The sequence below is a fragment of the Apis laboriosa genome, unplaced genomic scaffold (assembly GCF_014066325.1).
Source record: "Apis laboriosa isolate Shangri-la unplaced genomic scaffold, ASM1406632v1 scaffold12_cov154, whole genome shotgun sequence".
Lineage (NCBI taxonomy): Eukaryota > Metazoa > Arthropoda > Insecta > Hymenoptera > Apidae > Apis > Apis laboriosa.
The window spans coordinates 5,430,060-5,449,581 of record NW_025221207.1 but is presented as its reverse complement, the minus strand read 5'-3'; the positions used below and the strand labels follow the sequence as shown (position 1 = coordinate 5,449,581).

General features: G+C 33.8%; 1 protein-coding gene across 2 annotated transcripts in view; it reads right to left on the bottom strand.

Moving 5' to 3' along the window:
• The window catches only part of LOC122720368, a 103,627-nt gene that overhangs the window by 41,251 nt on the left and 42,854 nt on the right, over positions 1-19,522 (bottom strand). For both annotated transcript variants that reach the window (XM_043947031.1, XM_043947034.1), the window contains exon 3: positions 7,101-7,194. The gene's annotated coding sequence lies outside the window, so the exon portion shown is untranslated. The remainder of the gene's footprint in view (positions 1-7,100; positions 7,195-19,522) is intronic.

Sequence of the window (19,522 nt, the reverse complement as noted above, 5' to 3'; positions counted from 1 at the left end):
TATTAATCGATCCTATTGTCTTGAGAATGTAGGAACAGAAGATTGCCAACGAATTTCGCAATTCTAACATTCTTATTAATATTTCCTTTCGAATGTATGTATCATGCTGTTAAGTGTTTTTCATTTAATTTATCAATAAACCAAATCGTTTATAATCCTCCAGAAACAAAAATATTCGTTATAATCCTTATAATCGTTTATAATCCTCTTAAACAAAAATATTCATACTTCAAAGACATTCTTTGACACTCTTCACTCGCCTATATCCTTAACATTTTCCATTATCCAATTATATTTATTTATTTATTTATTTATTTATTCTTTTAGATCAAATGAAACAGCAAAGAAAAATTTGAAAGATTTAAAATATAAACAAAAATTTATTTCTATAACACCCTATCGAATACCTAATGTATCGATATACTCTTTCCCCTGGAAAAGAATAAAAAAAGAATGGATCACAGAGGGAACATTTGTTACATAGATGCACACGGGGATAGGACTCTGTCCGTCGATCGATCACGAACCAGATTTTTCAGGAACGGTCACGAAGTCCGAGCTGGGCTAATTCGGTCGCTCGGCTGAAATCGCGTTTGCCCGGTTTAATCGGTTGAAAATCACAGCGCGCTCAGACGCGAGAGAAAACCGAGGCCTTCTAAACGCCAACTTAATTCCTAGAGAACCGACTGTAATTAGACGGTCGAGTTGACTTTTCGCCTAGGGAGCGCGTGAAACGTTGTGCTCGAAAAGCTGCAGAGGAGAAAGCACCCTGTTCGGGGAGGGGGAGGTGAGGCTTCGTTAAAAGTTCAACGCGAGCTTAGATGCCTCTTGTTCCCTTTACTTTGACGCAGTTTCGCGGAATTATCGTTGAAAGGTATGTTGCTTTATGTTACGTTTTACGTTTTAGAGTATATTTGGCGAGATAGAAATAAAGTGGTAATGAATAAGTGCGTGGAAAATTTGGAATAATTAGTTCTTTTGAGAATCGTCTAACTTTTAACTTTTGGATATTTGAAAATATTTGTATTGTTGTAAGGGAAAATCGATTTCGTTAAATTTAATTGGATCCGTAAAGATAAAGAATAATCGAAGTTGAATAAAGTTATTAAATAGAAAAAAAAAAAAAAAAAAGAAGGAGAAGGAAAATGAAAGTTATGTTACTCTGCATAAGTTTAACGATGATTAAGCAAGAATTCGAATTAGAAAATACGAGAAGAACGTATAAAATTTTTCGAAATATTGAATTTTTTCCTCGTAATTCTGAAACTTTTTCTCACGTCGCGAATTCATTATCGCGGAATATCATAAAGGATATTGTGAGTGGAAAGAAATCAATAGGAATTCCGAAAGTTAAAATAAAATAAGAATGTTACGTGGATCTTTATTTTATTGCTATCCAAACATTTCAATCATCCATATAACTCGATGATCAACGAAACGGTGAATGGACATAAAACGACGAAACGCTACCGTATGCGTCACTAACAAATGCATAAAATTTAAATGGACATTATCATCGCATATTTGGATTCTTGTAACTAGCAGAAGCCAGTAATCAAATACCAGCAAGTCGATAGCTAATATTAAAAATCCTGCTTATAATACATTCTGCTTGTACATCCCTACATGACCAGGAGAGAATTATTCAGATTTTTATAAAACGATGAATCCAAATAAAATTTTCTTCTTAAATCTTACATCCAAGCTTGTGTATAATCGGTAATATACAGATTTAAATATAGATTTTTTTTTAATATTATTTTTTTAGATTATATACGCTGTCGTAATCACGTTAAATGTCATTTTTGTTATTCCAAAATCTCCTATCAAATGAATTTTATTTCATATATTTTTATCAAATTTAATATACAACCTATAAAAACCATTATATTACATTAACTCGTGCCTTATATCATTATGATTTCTATGGTTGTAAAATCATACAGAATTAACATCAATAAAATTTTTATTTTACATAATATTATATACATAATCCACTAACTAATCATAATCAACCATTTCATTATACTTTCATAAAATTCATCCTAGCCATCGTAAAAAAAAAATTACAACACTCGATTGCTCTAAAATATTATCATTGAATGAAATTTACAAAATAATAGGATAATATGGATAATAATAAAACGAGAAAGGAACGCGTCGTAATACCTTTCCTAATCGTTACGAAAATATATTTCCACTCCCCCTCCTACCAATATCACCAATATTTCACACAAATTATTCCTAATACAATCTCTACCTTCCAAACTACGATACCTTAACTCTTATTAAAGAATCCCTCCAACTTCAACAATTATCATCACCATTTTTCACTATGAATCTCTACGACAATCTCCTTAATCCCTAATCCCATTTCCAAACCCTCGTAGTTCAACTCCCCCCCTCGTTTACCTGTTAGCGGCCACGCGAGGATGATAGTCTTTTCGAAGCCATGGTAAGCAACTTTTTCCACTCTCTCAAACCCTCGAAGAGGCAGAGCAGTAACACCGTAAATAAATAATAGAATTTAGCCAATGAAGGCGGCTCAACGGTCGTTGAAATAGGTCCGAGCACTGACCCCACGAGCTTCGATCCGTCGCGAGACCGCGCTTAATTGAACCTCCTTGTGTATATATATATATATATCTGTATATGTATCTGTACACACGCCTATATAAAACGTGGATGCAAGCGCGAGCACAGCGCCCACGTGCAATTTTAATCTATGCGCGTGGCTGCATTCAACACCGTACGCATGTCGCTAACGCGAAAACATCGAGATGCGATTCCGGTTGTTCCTCGCCACACGAGGAAGTCGTTTCGAATTAAGATTCGAGCCGCGAATGTGTTCGAATGTGAGCGGGTGTACAACAGGAGAATGGTTTTATTTATTTTTATTTATTTATTTATTTATTTTTTTTTGTTTTTGGAATTTTGTTCGAGAGGTTTGCGGGGGTGGTTGTTCTAGGAAATAGAGATTTAATTGAGAGAATGAGGTGAAGAGAACTTGGTTAATTTATTCCAAATGGATATCGTTAGAGAGAAAATTATTGGAAAATTATTTTCGGTAGATTTATGATATGATATTTCGTTGTGTTATTCGAATATTTTTCTAAAGTAATGTAACTTTTTGCTTTTATAAGTTTGGAGAAATGTTAAATAGAAATCGTGAAATTAGGTATCTTGTAATTATCATTTTGAAAGATACGATACTGCATATCTCTATGCTCCTTTGTGTCTAATATAGTACGAATGATGGAATATCTGGATGAACCGGAAGGCTGAATCACGAGATATCTTCGGTCTATATTTTGTCAGTAGGTGTACAAAACGTCTGTTCAGAACGTATCAAGCTATTTAACGTTAAAAAGATAAAATGTATAAGTCAATGACCTTTTAGTTTTCCTTTAACCCCTTTTTCCTTTTCAATATTCTCGTATTCTTTCACGCACTCGCCATTTTTTTTATCTTCTCTTTTTTATGTAAGTTTCAAATCTAATTAAATCGTTGTTATATCTAATTTCCATTAGATTAAAAATTTTATTGTTCAATCAATAAGGATTGAATTTTTTCACACACGTCTTTCCTTCTTAATTTTTCAAATTGATTTCCGCGAATGAATCCTTTTCTCCCCGGATTGACATTAAGCTCTTCGTTTCGTTCTCTTTAATTTTATCCACGGTATGAAATCTATTCTTCTTCCGTGGCAATTTTAGCATTGAAAGCAGCCAGAAATTAGCCAGCGATCTAGATACAGACCGTGGAAATATTTAATGCAGATTGCTTGATCTCTCGGTCATTGCTCGATTATAATCCCCGTTTATTATCAATGTAACGGTTATACAGTATATATATAAGCAAGGTTTCACTGTCAATCAGCAAGATGTGAATGGTCATATTATAATATATGTATATATATTATAATGTATGCATAATGAAGTTTATTTTATATCGTTGATAAAGATAGAGATCACGAATAAATTGTAAAAGAATATAAAATAAAACTTGGATTCTTTAAAATAATTCGTAATATTAAATAAATATAAATTTAGAGTAATTATAATAAAAAAAAAAAAAAAATAGAAAGTCGATGTTATTTGAAAATTTGGGATGGATCGATCTCTAACTATTTATCATCATGTTCGTTATTTTATTTATCTATCGTTGATAATGTGATTTTGATGTTAATTGTTCCTATTTTAAGAGATTATATTCTTATAATTATTGTATTTTAATTAAGATTAAATGCAGAAAATAAAAGGAAAATGATTTACTGAAAAAATACCTTATTAAAACATTTGCTGGTCTTTGATAATTTTTAATTATCGTACTCTCGGTTTTCATAGATGCTTTCTCGTTGTAAACGCTGGTTTTCACGATGTTTATAAAGCGTAAACAAAATGTTTTACATTATATTTCTTCAAACACTTGATACTTGTTCAAAAAGCATTCAACGCAGTTGAAATTTTTTTTTCGAAACAAACGTGAAAATTAATATTATCTGTTCAAATATTTCCAGTTTTCGATGTATTTTTGATAATTTTTAATTAATTTAATTATTGGCGCTCTTTTGACGAGATTATTAAAGTAAATTAATTCGTTAATTTCTTAAAGAATGTCTTTTTGAAAATAAAGTACTGGTGTTTATGGTTCAAACTTTTTAAAACTAAAATTTGTAAACAATAAGATTAATTAAATTTTAATAAAAATATGTGAAATATTTTTTTTATAATTACAACGTAATCTTTAAAATATTCTTTTTTTTTATTTTATTGGTGAAATTTTAAAATATTAAACGAATTAATTATTACATGAAACTAAATTCTAACTTCATCTTAATTTAATATCAAATACGATCCTTTTAATTACACTACGAATTACATTTCGATTCTCAAGAAATAATTAAAGATAGATAAGATTAAATAAAAATAAAAAAAGTAATTAAAGAAACTAATCCAAAGAATCTAAATGAATTCTGTGCTTAATGCCTATCCAATTATCTTTGCAAATTAAGTACATATAATTAATTACATTATTTAATAAATCACACTCACACACACTTAAATACCAACTATTACAAGATGAAGAAAATTAATTTGAATTATAATCTCTTCCACGATTTTGAATAATTCTATTATATCTCCAAATTTGTTCTAGTTAATATTAATATCCAGAGAAAAACCGAGATAATTAACATCCTCATTCCAAACTGAACATTGTTCCATAATAGATAACTTATCAATTCTTCTCTAGACGTCTCATTGCATTAATTATTTTCCTAATATGAACATCATTGGACGTGGCGTCGGTTGCATGAAAATTAATCCGATTTGCGAGTCGATCAATCCATTATTAACGAATCGACCCGTGCAAGTTATCGATCAAAAGTTTAAAATTATATTATACATAATATAATTGCAAATAACAAAAATTTTAAACGTAACAACGTTTTTTAATATGAATTTTCCATTTGATTTCCAAAAAGATCAAACATCAATTATACATTTTCGAATTAAAATTGAAAAATTTAAAAAAAAATAATAATAATAAATTTTTCTCCAAACCCATTTATTAATATTAATTTCGTATCGGTGATTAAAATTAATTGAAAATTCGACGTATTTGGAAAGCAATTTCAAACTTTTGACCAACGGTGTATCCTTTCAGATATAATAAAAACGGAACACGCCAGACATGTTGGTGTATTCAAATTTATCATCGTGTATCCAGGAAACCGACGTTGATCTCCACCAGGCGAGATCCTATCCTTCAATCAACTAATATTATGAGAGGAATTTAATTTTCGATCGATAAATTAATCGAGATTTTATGTAATTGCGCATAATTCAATTTGATGCGCGGATCATGGCCGCGAAAGAGAGAAAGAGATCCCCCTTCTCATAAAAGTTTAGCTGCTAGTTTATACGTTTTCCGGTTCACATTTTTCCCATATGCGGGCATAACTGCCCAGTCACTGAATAAATTAGCGCTTTACGATGACATTCGGCTCGAAAACCGAATGAACATTTAAGGAATTCCCAGATTATCCCGAGATATAAGGAACGTGTCATATCTCTAACGATTCCTCGAATTATTTCGAAAAATGTAAATGTAGGTTTTTTACGTATTATAAATAAAAATATTTCTTTCCACGTCTTTCCCTTTTCCCCTTGTCTTTTCGTATTATTAAATTTCTTGAAAATATTTCTCAGAATAATCGATTTTCAAATTACAAATATAAATATACTGTAATCATTTCTATGATCGATTAACAAAAAAATAAATAGATATCGCATAGATTTCAATTAATCGATAAAAGAAACGTTAATAATAACGTTAAACACGAACGAATCGATTTTTGCGAAAATATATAGTGCAAAAGCTTTCTCTCTTTTGACGAATTGTACCTTTCATCGTCGACGAGTGGGTGTAACCGAGCTTGTAAGGGTTTCTATGTGAACGTGGCAAGTGGTGTTACTTGGTTTACGATCGTTCCAATTGCGGTCGTGGAAAAAAAAAAAAGAGACGAAATCGATTCCTCTGAAACCGCAATGCAAACGACCGTTATTGCCATACCACTCGCGAAGGCTATCGGGTCGTGTGTTAATAAAATGCATTTAAGGAAGGGGGGGAGGGGGGAGGAAGAAAGAAAGAAAGAAAGAAAGGAAAAAAAAAAAGGTTGTCATCATACATGGTGGATTGATTTTAACGACTGTCGCTTTCTTTAGACCTTCGATAACGATGTGTTGAGTATCTCGTAAAGTATTTGTTTAAACGGCTCGTTACATTGTGTAAATGAACGCCGTAAAAACGGTGTTTTGCGAGGAGAGCCTTCGAAGTTTTACAATCAGGTAGCAGTTCGATTAGTTTTGCTGGTTATAGTTATAAATAAATTTCGAAAGAATTTTTTCATTAATAAATTGATTCCGTCGAAGATATGGAAAAAATAACGATGGTATTTTGTTATAAAATACTGTTCTAACAAGGCGAATATTTAAACATGTTTCTTGTTAGAACATTTGAGAAGAGATGATTAATATTGTTTACACTTGTTCTTGATATGTATTTCATAATATAAATAATTAAAACGTAATACTTACAATTTCAATTGCTGTTTTTGCAGAAAAGCCGACAGTCAAAGATTATTATTAAAGCATTATTGACACTCCGATATGGTTGTGCTCACAGATCTATCTGAAAAAACAAAAGTTCAAAAATGTTAGATTAAAAATTATTTGAGAAATAAGTTATTTCAATATTTCTTATTTTATTCGATAATTATATTCCAATGTTTCTTAGATCCAAAATAAATACAATCGTTCTATTATTATTATTATTACTTTTTTTTCCATTTCAAATAAATTTCAATACTCTGAAAAAGTGAAAATACATATCTTTAGAGTTCACTCGCGATGGCACGTCGAAGAATGCAACGTTCACGCGGGCACAGGAGCGATGATCGAAAGGGGTTGCGAGAGACGGAGAAATGGACGGAGGGACGAAGAAAGAGCGAAGAACACAGCAAGGGGGGTTTGGCAATGCGACAAGCGCGACGCTGAAAATAGCAACGGGGTAGGGAGTCCGGTTTATAGTTAGCTTCTCTTATAGTTAGCCGCTGACTAGCTCTCTGCAGAATGCGAAATGGGTCTCCCAACTTTCTCTCTCTCTCTCTCTCTCTCTCTCTTCTATTTTCTTTTTCTTTCTCTTCCATCAAACTCTTCTTTATCTCCCGCGAATTCGCAGACATATTCGTTTCCAGTTCGCCTCTCCTTCGATCCTTTATCCTTTTCTCCATCGTTCGAACAAACTTCGCAAACACCACCTCGCTCACCCCCTAGTTTTAATACTCTCTCGCCATGTCTATTTTGGCCGAGTTTATTTCTGAATGTGGCGGTCTATCGTGGACGTCAGGATCGTGGACGTTCCTCTTTCAGATCCTCGTCTCTTGGCCCAGACTCCGCGGATGCCGGAATCTTGGGGAAAAGGAGAAACGAGAGCGCGATTTGCTCGGGTCGGGAATGAATTCCAACGACACGTTGCGAGTGTTACGGGATCTTGTCAAGTGGCGGATGTCTGGGTGAACGTGGAAAAAATTATGTAATATTAATTTGTTGTACCACCGTGTAAAATCTTTTTTTTTTTTTTACAAAAGTTAATTAAATATTAAGAGAGAGAATTGGTTGGTGTTGCAATTTATATTGTAATTATATTATAGTTATATTATATGAACATTGAGTATATTGTGTATTGAATTTCGAGGTTAATTTAAAATCAACTAAAAAGTCTAAATTTTTTAACGTGTGTATGTGTTGTTCCATGTCAAAGTAATCATTTTTATATTTCTCAAAAGAGATTAAATTCTTAGTAAAAGAAAGAATAGAATTTTTCTTCCGTTTGAACATATGCTCTTCAGCAATCATGGAAGAAATTATACTTGAATGAATCATAATTTTCTAATGTAACATATTCACTTAATACGAGGGTCTACTCCATCCACGCTTTTATACAATCAATAAGTAAATTAGATTCTACGTGAATTCACATGCTGAAACGAGAGATGAGCTCGTCGAAATGAATAGCTCTCTTAGAAAATAGCTATTAGAGTGGAGTAGGTCTCGAGTAAACTTGATAATTCATGACGAAGAGGTTTGCTACATCATGTAACACGTGCACACGTTGAAAATCGAACTTCTAACTTGAGTATTAGCAATGAATGAATAATGACGATTCATGTAGAGTAAGCAAGAAAATCGTAGACTTGAAAATCGAACAATTTATCGCAATGAATAAATATATAACGAATTAAATCCATCAACAATATCATATAATCTTCCAAACTTTATTCGAATTTTATTTCATACCTCATCGTCATTTAAGATTTCGTCTCTTCTTATTTTTATTTCTAATTCATCGCCCATTATCGTTATCATTATACACTTTATAAATGAATAATCTCTTTCTATCTCGTTTTTCTTCCAATCTTCCTAATTTTTTCCCATACGTTCAACCATTCAACCATTTATTATATTCATAAATATTCTGACGGTACTGGTGTTAATTACGTTCAATTCATCAACGTTTTGATTGACAACCGTCACGACCAGCGAACGAAGCTACTTTATACGCGTCATACTTAACACAGGAATCAGCGAAACACGCGTCGCAGGATTGACGGAAAGCCGAGATTAAATACAAACACTTGGATTCAAAACAGCGAGGGAACAGAAGATGGAACACAAGAAAGCTTTTCAGAAAAACTGCAAGACAGTATGATTTAGCGAATTTCGATCCGTGAGAAAGGTTTCGTGGAGCAAGAAGCGTTTAAAACTAAAATAAATAAACGAGAGGCGAGAAAAGAATGAACGAACGGGACGAAAAAGTTCCGACGATTTCTAGCTCTTGCCGCTCCTTAACTTCTCCATCCAAGAAAGAGAACACTTTGTATATGATTTTTGCAATTTGATTTTTAATCAAGAGAGATTGTTAAGGAAAAAAAGTTTAATTTTTTAATATAACTTGTCCAATGTAACGACAATTTATTAATTGCGAATAATAAGTCGGAATTTTATTAAATGAATTCTCGATTCTTCGTTCGAGACGGCTGATCAAGAAAGATGATCGCTCGACGTCAAATGAAAGCTGTTTTCCGTGAGCGTGACTTCCGCCGGATTCGCGTCGACAGTGCTTCCATTGATAAATAGACAGTCGTGCGCGCGTTTCACACGAGTCGATATCGTTTAGGTTTGGAACGTTATTGAAACGAACATTTATTCGAATAAAATTTTGATAGATTAATTTATTCGAAATAATTTTTGTTTCGTTCGATAAATTCCATTGGAATAATATTTTTGGCTTTATTTTATATTGCTGTTATATTTAAAAATATAAATTTGTTCGTCGTCAATTAAAAATTAAATATGTTTGTGTAAAACTGAATAAAATATGTAATTGTATTTTGACAGTATAATAATTTATACTGCTATTAATTGAATTAAATGTACATTTAATTACAAATTATAAATTATTCTTATCGTTAGGACGGTATTTTAATTTATTTCTTTTTACACGTGATTCAATACTTTGTGTATTTTTCTCTGATAATTTTATTATATAAACGTATATTCGAAATTCGGTCATTGATTACAAACTTATTATAATTACAAACTTTTACTTCTAATTAATATAGGCACGATCCAACAGTAAATGTATCTTTTCCACACAACCGGTCATCAGTCCAGTAATTGGAGCACAACGGACGTTTTTTACTAACGTTTTATGGACGAAGTTAATAACTTTGAAATTACAATCGACATACATTTACTTGCTAGGTGGAAAAAAAACGATGTGCATTTGTTACGCATTATAATCATAATGAATAAATCATTAAGACGTAGAGCATCTTAATAACACAATAGAATCTCCATTCTTCTCACTGGAATAACAAAGTTACGTGACTGTTTCAACAAAAAAACATAGATAATATAATTGGCTCTTAAAATTAATGTTAAGTTATTTTTTTAATAAAAAAAAAAATCAATCTCAAACAATATTTTCTCCTCGCATAATCATCATCCATTCGATTCTAACGTCGAAGAAATTTTATCTACATTTTATCTACATCACTACACTTTTTCACGTTACGAATAAAAAATTAATTATTCATCCACGCTATTAGCTTTTCCAATTTGTACAAGTCTCTTTAAAAAAAAATATATATATATTCCCACTAGAATCCAGACGAAATGAAAATCGATCCCATACTTCGGTTAATTATCATCGAAGGCCCACAAAGGCCAGAAAAGCCACTTTTTAAACCACGACCTGAACCCTTCAACAATTTCAACGATTCCTCCCAATCGTATCATTCAATCTTCATCCTCGCTCGACCATACATTCGCATCATCCGTATAATCCAATAATTATAACCCCGGGCCACCTCGCCCTTTGCCGAAAGAAATAATCTTATTCCAACCGCTGGAGCCGGCCACTCTTAAACTAGCCTTACTAGCCTTGTCTACCTGACGTTCAGGTCCTAAACCATCCGAACGACCTATTCTCAATTACTCCTCGATTCCATCTTCGATATATATATATATACAACATCGGCGTATATAACGTGGTCTCCTCCACTCTCGAACCGAACCGATAACAATCCTAACGCCAGAATCCACAATGCAACGAGGCATTATAACGTTATGCGCGCCGCGGGCTGTCGTCGTTAGACCGAATGAGCCCCGTCCTCTAATTACAAGCCTCTTCCGACTTGACTTTTACGAGACAGGCCGGTATACGATACGATATACGAGCAATGCCCGCGACAAAATAATTAACCTAAACGAAATTCGTCTCCCTTAACCTGTTATCGCGTTAATTTTCGCTCGAAAATTTTTTACATCCGCGATAATTTGATAATTTCGAAACTTCGAAATCGATAAATATTTATTTATTTATTTGTTCTTTTATTATTATTATTACGGTGATAATAAATCGAATCCAGATTTCGAACTTTTAAGACGATACTTTCAGGTTTCTTTTTTCTTTTTTCTTAATTCAAGGTCAGTTTCTTTCCCTCGATGAATCTTTATCGATTTGTGAATGTATCTAAAGGCAGTAATTATATACGTAGATTAATTAAGACATTTTTTTCTTTACAAATGAAACTTTCGAAATTCTAAAATTAAAAGCGAGCATCGATCTCAATATATTTTTTTTTCACCGTATAATTATCAAAAATATATAACTTGGAAGTTTTTCTTTTTGCTTTTGCGTACGAATTAAACTTTTGAACTCTTAGAAACCACGATCAGTATCACCGTGTTACTACGGTTCCGAAACGTACGCTCGTACGTACGCTAACATCAAATTATAAATAGACTGAACTATCCCATTTATCAGCGTCAATAGAGCCGTAAATTTCGCGGCTAACTGTTCTCACTTTACCATCTGGACAGGACCGAGGTGTCCGCTCGCTGCTAGAGAACCAGAGAAGAGGCCGAGAGCGCGCGGGATACGTTGCAATCATCCGCGATTTTCAGGATCTTCCGCTGACTTCCTCCACGTCAACCATCTTAGATTCACGCCGGATAGTACAGGGTCGTGTTAAATGGCCGGCGCAACTATCTAGATCCAAACTGACTATTTCTGGTATAAAAGGGAATACGAGGGATGGTGGGGAAAAAAGGGGAAAAAAAAGAAAGAAAGGGAAAAAAAAAAAGAAAGGAAGAGAAAGAAGTAGTTGGCCGACAACGAGATTCGAACGCGCGATCCTCCCGGGGCGAAAAGCGAAAATTCCTCTCCTCGCGAGTTCTATCTACGTTGTATTATATTTCAGGTTGTTATTTATTGGGACAGCGTCATCGGTGCCGGACCTTTGTCGAGATTATCCTCGTGTCCTCGCGACACAGCGCGTATTAATATTCAATTTGCGCCGGTTCCTCGACGATGTACCGAGAGATAGACCATCGTGATTGCCCGCCGCGTTATTACGTGATTATTTACGACGCGGTGTCGTTGGCCGGCATTTTAATTTCGTAGTGGGTGTCGAATTTTCTGGACGGAGAGAAGTTTAATCGCGCAATTTCGTGGACAAACGATGGGGCGTTTCTAATTATTTCTAGGATCTATCTGTTATATCATGTAATATTTTTTTTTAATTTTCTTTTGTACTGTATTAAAAATATATTGTACAAATATATTGTATTTTTGTTAGCAACATTATTATTTATTTTATTATTATTACAACATTATTATTTATTATCGTAAGGTGTTGTTTTTTTTATTTAATAAAGAAATATTCAATATTCATTTTATTTGCAAATATTTGCATATATAAATGAATTGAATTCTATTTGAAAAAAAAGAAATAAAAATATTAAGTTTTTTATTTTCCTAAAAAAAAAAATTCTTTAATAATTATTTTTTTCACTATTTAAATCATTTGTATTTTTCTTTTTGGTGGGATATTATTGTTAATTGTTTATCTTTTTTTCCAAGGAATAATATATCTAATTTTTAGTGTCTATAATGAGAATTCAATTTCAAAAAAGAGAAAAATTATAAATACGAGAAACACGTTTGTACATAGTAAAAGATCAAAGTGTAATGCGTTAATGTAATACACGAAGGTGTTAAATGAGAGACTATAAAACTTTAAGAGTTTATGATACTAATTGAGAGGAGTGAAAAAATGTTTAATCAACATGTGTTGTAAAATCAATATTTTCGATGTTAAATATCTTTGTAATCGTTGTCCTTCATGCATCTTAATGAATTTAATTTATTTATTCACGCCTGATAATATACTGTAATTATTATAATTAATGAAATGTGTGTATATATCGGATAACAAAATGGAACAAGACAAAAATATTTCTGACATCAAATAAGTGTAGGCATTTACACGAAAGGAGAACACGTCGAAAACTTGTTATGAAAGAGCAAAAATAAATTTTTAAAACTGGTTTCATTATACTAATTTAGTACTAATTATCCATTGTTCTTAGTTTCTTTACATAAAAAGATCTTTTCAAAATAACTCCTCGGAAAATTTTTCAAATGTACAGAATTGTATGACTATATTTAAATTCTGTTCTATTTTATTCCATATCCTAAACAATAACAACGTTATTTTAAATTAAAAACTTTATATACTGCCATAAAAAAAATAATTTTTTAATTATTTATTGTCCACATCTAAGTAGCAATGAACTATTGTCCCTTCTAATTCACAAATTCAAATTTTATATTATATTATCCATTATTTTATATGATATATTCATATATTTAACAAAAAATTTGATGATAATTATAAATAATTGCGATTGATATATTAATTTCAACTAATTCATTTGCCTCGTCTCGTTAGAATAAGAATAATAAACACAATTCAAAAGAGAAAACAATTCCCTATTCAACTAAATATCCCCAACATCCAGGAACGTTTTCCTATCATTAAGAGACCACAAGATATACTCCACCTAACACAGAATAATCACGGTGCCGCCATTAAAGCAGACCGATCTCGTCTGCTTATATAACCGCAAGACAAAAGATTTGGCCGAGCCAAAGAGAAAATTACGAGGTACACCCATACAGATGAACGTGTTTTGAGATCAGTGAAATATAGCAAAGAGAAGAATTTTTCTATTGTTTTTCAGCATTGTGTTAATGAAAAATTCTTTAAATCATTACTCCCATATCTTTCGCGAATATTTATTTATAACAGAAATATTCTATAATAATAAAATTTCTTTCAACACTTCTATTTCACGTAAAAGCTAAATCAGAATTAATAATACCAATTACAAATTTTGATATTACTATCGCAACTATTTCATCCTTAAAATGAACTACAAAATATTGAAATTTTGCTTTCAAAATAACGCTTCACCAATTACTATAATAATAACAATTTTGCAAAAGCTTCAAATCTCTTATTTTTCAAAAAATATCAGAATCAATCTGAATCTCTTTTTATAACTATCGTCACACCTAATTCCATCAGTAATAAGAATTTACTAATCCCCTTATTTTTATTTCCAACAACTATTGCTTATCCAATCAACAATTAAATTTCATCGATATCATGGCCAAACCAATTAGCCCCACGATGACAAAATTAATTAACCAATCTTTCCAATCTAACCCGAGAAATGTTAACTGATAACTCAAAGAATGAATAAAAAATAAATATTCCCCAACTTTACAATCACAATTTATAACACTACAACATTTCCACAACGTGAATCACATAACGTGCATTACATAGACGTTCATTGCGTTTTCCAATCACCCAGTCGCCCTCATTCACGCGGTGAAATAAACGTTTACCGCGGGCTAGCTAGGTCGTGAAGATTTCGCGACGTCCACCCATTATCAGCATATTTCAGAAGCTCCTCCTTAAGGACCTTGGAGGCCCGTGCCCCGTAATAACACAAAACCGGCTAGCTCCTCTCTCCTTCTCTCGCTCGCACCTATATATCGCCGCGTATCTCTCCCTACGCACAGCTAAATGAATGCAGTCGCTTATAGCTACTGGATACGAAGATTACCCCGAAGGTAATCCTGATCGTACGCAGCTCTCGAAAGGATCCCTCCTCCGGCTAGATTTCTCCTCTCGTGCCTCTCTTTTTTTTTTTTCTTCTTTCTTTCTTTTACCCACATCTCGTGCGCTGACGCGCGCAGTGGTATAGGATCCACCATTTTTACGGGATCGAAATCCTGTCTCTCTCTCTCTTCGGCCGAATCACTGGTGATTGAAAGAATATGCGTTTTTTATTATTCGTTTGAGTACGGAGAATCGAATTAACGAGTGAATTTTGGAGATCAAGATCGAGTTCGATCGAGTGATTCTTGAATTCTTGGCTTCTTTTTCTTTCTCTTTTTATCATTTCCTTTTCTATATTCGACGAAAGTTAAATGTTTTTCTATGATGTAACGATTTTAATTAAATTTGTTGCTTAAATTACATCGATCGAGAATTTGTATTCCAAGTATTCAAAATTTTAATGTCTTAAAATAACTCGATTTGAATATTAATAATTCGACATCAAAGAGGAAATATTCAAATGTTTCACGCCATTCAACGAATATCATCTAATCACAAATGTCACAAAAACTTTCTAAAACACTCGAGGCTCGAAAGAGGATCAATGGCTATCTGTTACAACCCAAAACGACAAGATCCGTGTATCCCTCTGCGTATTCGACCTTGTGGTTCCAAGAAAAAAGGAAGAAAAAATACATATCTAGACTAAAAGTTAATTCCACACCAGTGTACGCGTCACTCTGTCCCTCTCTCGTTCCTCACGAGCGGAGCACAGCCGCCTCTCGGTCGTCGGGTTCAGCCTCCAGCGGAGGCCGTTCTATTCGCAGAGGAGAACCCAGAGGAAGCAACCGATTAAGTTTTTGTTCCCTCGAGAATTAGAGAACCTCTCCTCCTTCTCTCTCTCCTTCTCTCTCCTCTGCAAAGAAACGCGTACGAGAGGAGGAGGGAAAAGAAGAAGAAGAAGAAGAAGAAGAAGAAGAAGAAGAAGAAGAAGAAGAAGAGGAAGAAGAAAGGGGAGAGGAAGAGAGAAGCGATCCATCCATCGAATGGACCAATTCGTGCACCTGTTCGGGCCCGGCTCGATTCCATAAAACGTTAACTAGCGTGGTCGTCACGGAATCCAGACGAGGGTCCAGCCTCTCTTCTCTCCGGGCCCTTTGTTCCTCTTCTCCTGCTGCCGGCCTGCCTGGACCCGTTTTCCCCTCTCCCCTCGATCGATCGATCGTACACACCGTCCGTTCGGAGGGATTACGTTAATCGCAGCGTGGACGAGAAGGGGAGCGCGCGATGAATGGCGAAAACCGCGAGACAGCGTAGCCTCGCCGTATCTTCATCAATGAGCACGATGAGTTCGGTGAGATTGATTAATGCGGCTTGCCTCGCGATACCAGTGTGTTGATTTAGAGCCGTGTATTGCGAAACGAGACATCTACAGACGTTTGCGCGTTCGATAAGAAAGAGGGGGAGAGAGACGATGATTCGTCCTCGTGGATGGAATAAACGCCACGTTATACGTTGGAGGGAATTGGGAGATTGGTGAGGAGGAAATCGAAGATCGCTCCGTTGGTTACTAATTAGGATGGTTCTTTGATGGATCGTTCGGTGAATCGATTGAATTGCACGTTTTATGGGGAGAGGGAAAGTTTAAAATTTGTAAGTTTCGCGCGAATTATTATGTACGATTGATTTATGGAATTACCAAGAGATAGAAAATTTTATAATTACGAATCATTAGATGAAAATATCTCAATGCCAGATTAACTAATAAATAAAATTTCTATTTCGTTCAACTTCACTTTTGAGCGATCCGTTAAACAATCCGTTTGAATTTGCAATATCAAGAGGATGACAGAGAGAGAGAGAGAGAGAGAGAGAGAGAGAGAGAGAGAGAGAGAGAGAGAGAGAATTGAAAGTGGATAATTCCAAGAAATAAGCGAAGCAACGTCCGTGTAATAATAACGACAAAACCGCTATCTTTCCTATGGCATCGTGGTGCGTGGCACCGAGAAGATAGAAACGATACACCGCGACTTTGGTATTATGCTGACATGCACGGCAGTCCCCATAAGAAGAGAGGCCGTCCTATCGGGGTGCGTTTCAACCGGAAAGGAATGATTTATCGAAACACGTAATATGTCTAATGGCTGATAAAAGGCCGCATAGAAATGTTCATTCAGTGGAAAATACGGCATCGTGGCCTTCGTCGTTTAACCGTATGTATAATGTCACAACGATTTAAAAAAGGTAAATCGATTACTGTCTCTGCCCCCCTCCTCTCCCTCCACCGGTCACCCTTGATTAATTACCGGCGGCACGAGCAAATATTTGAATGTAATTCCATGTAAGTTAACTCTCGGTGCATCGAGAATCATATTTCATGAAAGTGAGACGTTGTATCACGGCTCGAGGGAAGAGGGGGGATGATGCAACGTGTAGTAAATTTCGGTTGCGGTGTGATTTTTCCACACCTTCGATGCGGATGATCGAGATAGTTGTGCGTTTGATTGAATGAACGTTAAAATATTTATATGGGAATTTTCTAAGCAATTTAGTTTTAAAATCTTTGAAATTGGAGAAACTTGATATAATTATAAGACGAGATTGTGATTTAAGATTGAAATTAATTTTTGAAGAATGGAAAAATTGCTAAAAATAATTAAAAAGGGATTATTTTTAGAAATTTATAACAATGTTCAATGTTTCTCAAATTTTCCTGTATCGTTTTCATAATGTCAATATACAAAAGATACATAGAATATATGAAAAAAAGACACTGTCAGGTATAATAGATGGAATTCCTATCTTGTATTTGGTAGCAGATAATTTTTGTAGCTCGGTTAATACAGAGTAAAAGCAAGTGTCGAACCGGTTTGTATCGGTGATTAATAGTGGCTCATAACAAGTGATCTGTTTCTATATTTTTCATCCTTTTAATTTGCATGAAAATCCCTACTGAGCTAGGGCTGCAGTAAAATATAAGCACAGTGCAATACCTATAACTAAAAACTACTGTGAACAAAATTTATTGAAATTGTTCCTCACGATTACTACAAACTATGCTATTGCAATACGATTAGCATATAAGTATAGGGTTTAATAACTGGAATAAATCCAATTAAAATTTATCAAGATGTTTCAAACTTCGATCAACTTAATTCTGATCATTTCCATCCGGAGAAACGAATGAAAATTATAAAAATTGAAAATTAAAACGCAACGTTTGATTCAATTACACTAACCAATCACGATTTCTTCAAAATACGATATAAAAATTCTTTGTTCTGCAAGTTATTCATCTTAACGAACACCAATATAAAAAAAAGATAATTACTGTACCATCTAAAATGCAAACCATCGATATAATACATAATAGAAATAAAAAAAAAAAATTATTGCAATCCAAAGCACGTCAAACACATGTTAACAAAAAGAAAAATATTTAATAAATATTCCTAATTATCTCACATTTATTCCTTTCTTCAAACCGATTCAACATCGCTCAGAAATCAATCGAGTATGTACACAACATGGCATACTTAATTGCACACAGGATCGGCGCGTTTAATTGCGATACTTTCATGACCCAGTGTCACAAGCGTAACCGTTCATCGAACCGTTTCCATCTCGACAATCCACGTAATAGCACAGGTGGAAACGTTAATGCGATAAATCATCAACTGTATCTGTACAACAGGCTCGAACAGTGAACGGGTCGAGGAAAGTCGAGGAGAGGAAGAGATTCTGGCCGCGGAGAACGTGAAAGTCGAGGAACCATGACGGGAGTTTGGTCGAAGCTCTCAGGAAGCCTTACGTTCACGGATCACGAACGATTCGAGTTTGTCTGAGGATATTGAGATTCTCGAGTTTCATTTTCAAGGATGCTCAGAAATCTTAAGTTGGTAGAATGATCTTAAGTTGGTAGAATTTTTTTAATAGATATTTTATATTTTAAATTTTCGTGATCTATTCGATCGAAATTCTTTCTTCTTCTTCTTTTTTTTTTTTTTTTTTTTTTTTTATATTATGAATAACATTTACGCTTTCTCTTTCGTTAATGCCACTCTTCAATGTCATTCAATTTAAATATCGTTTAACAAATTAAATATGTGGAGATTTAGGAAAGATCAGTATAACGAGTTGATTGTTCGATTGCACGAAAAAGAGACGAGAAAATTGAAACGAATGTTTTACGGAAATTTTAGAAGAAGGAGGTTTGAAGAGAGGATTTGTCAGAGTTCTGAGACATAATACGATTTTAAGAAGTCGTGAAAGGACGGGTTGATGGTGATAATGATAAATGCGAGACGACGATGAAACGTAATAGATTCGCGTTATTTTCCGTGTACTCGAGATTTAGGACAACGATAATAATGATAGAAGCGCTGAGCCGAGTTAAACGACGACGATGAGGGTGACTGATGAACGATAATCAAGCGCGATGAAGATATGCGAGCCTGGTATAAATGCTGATCGCTA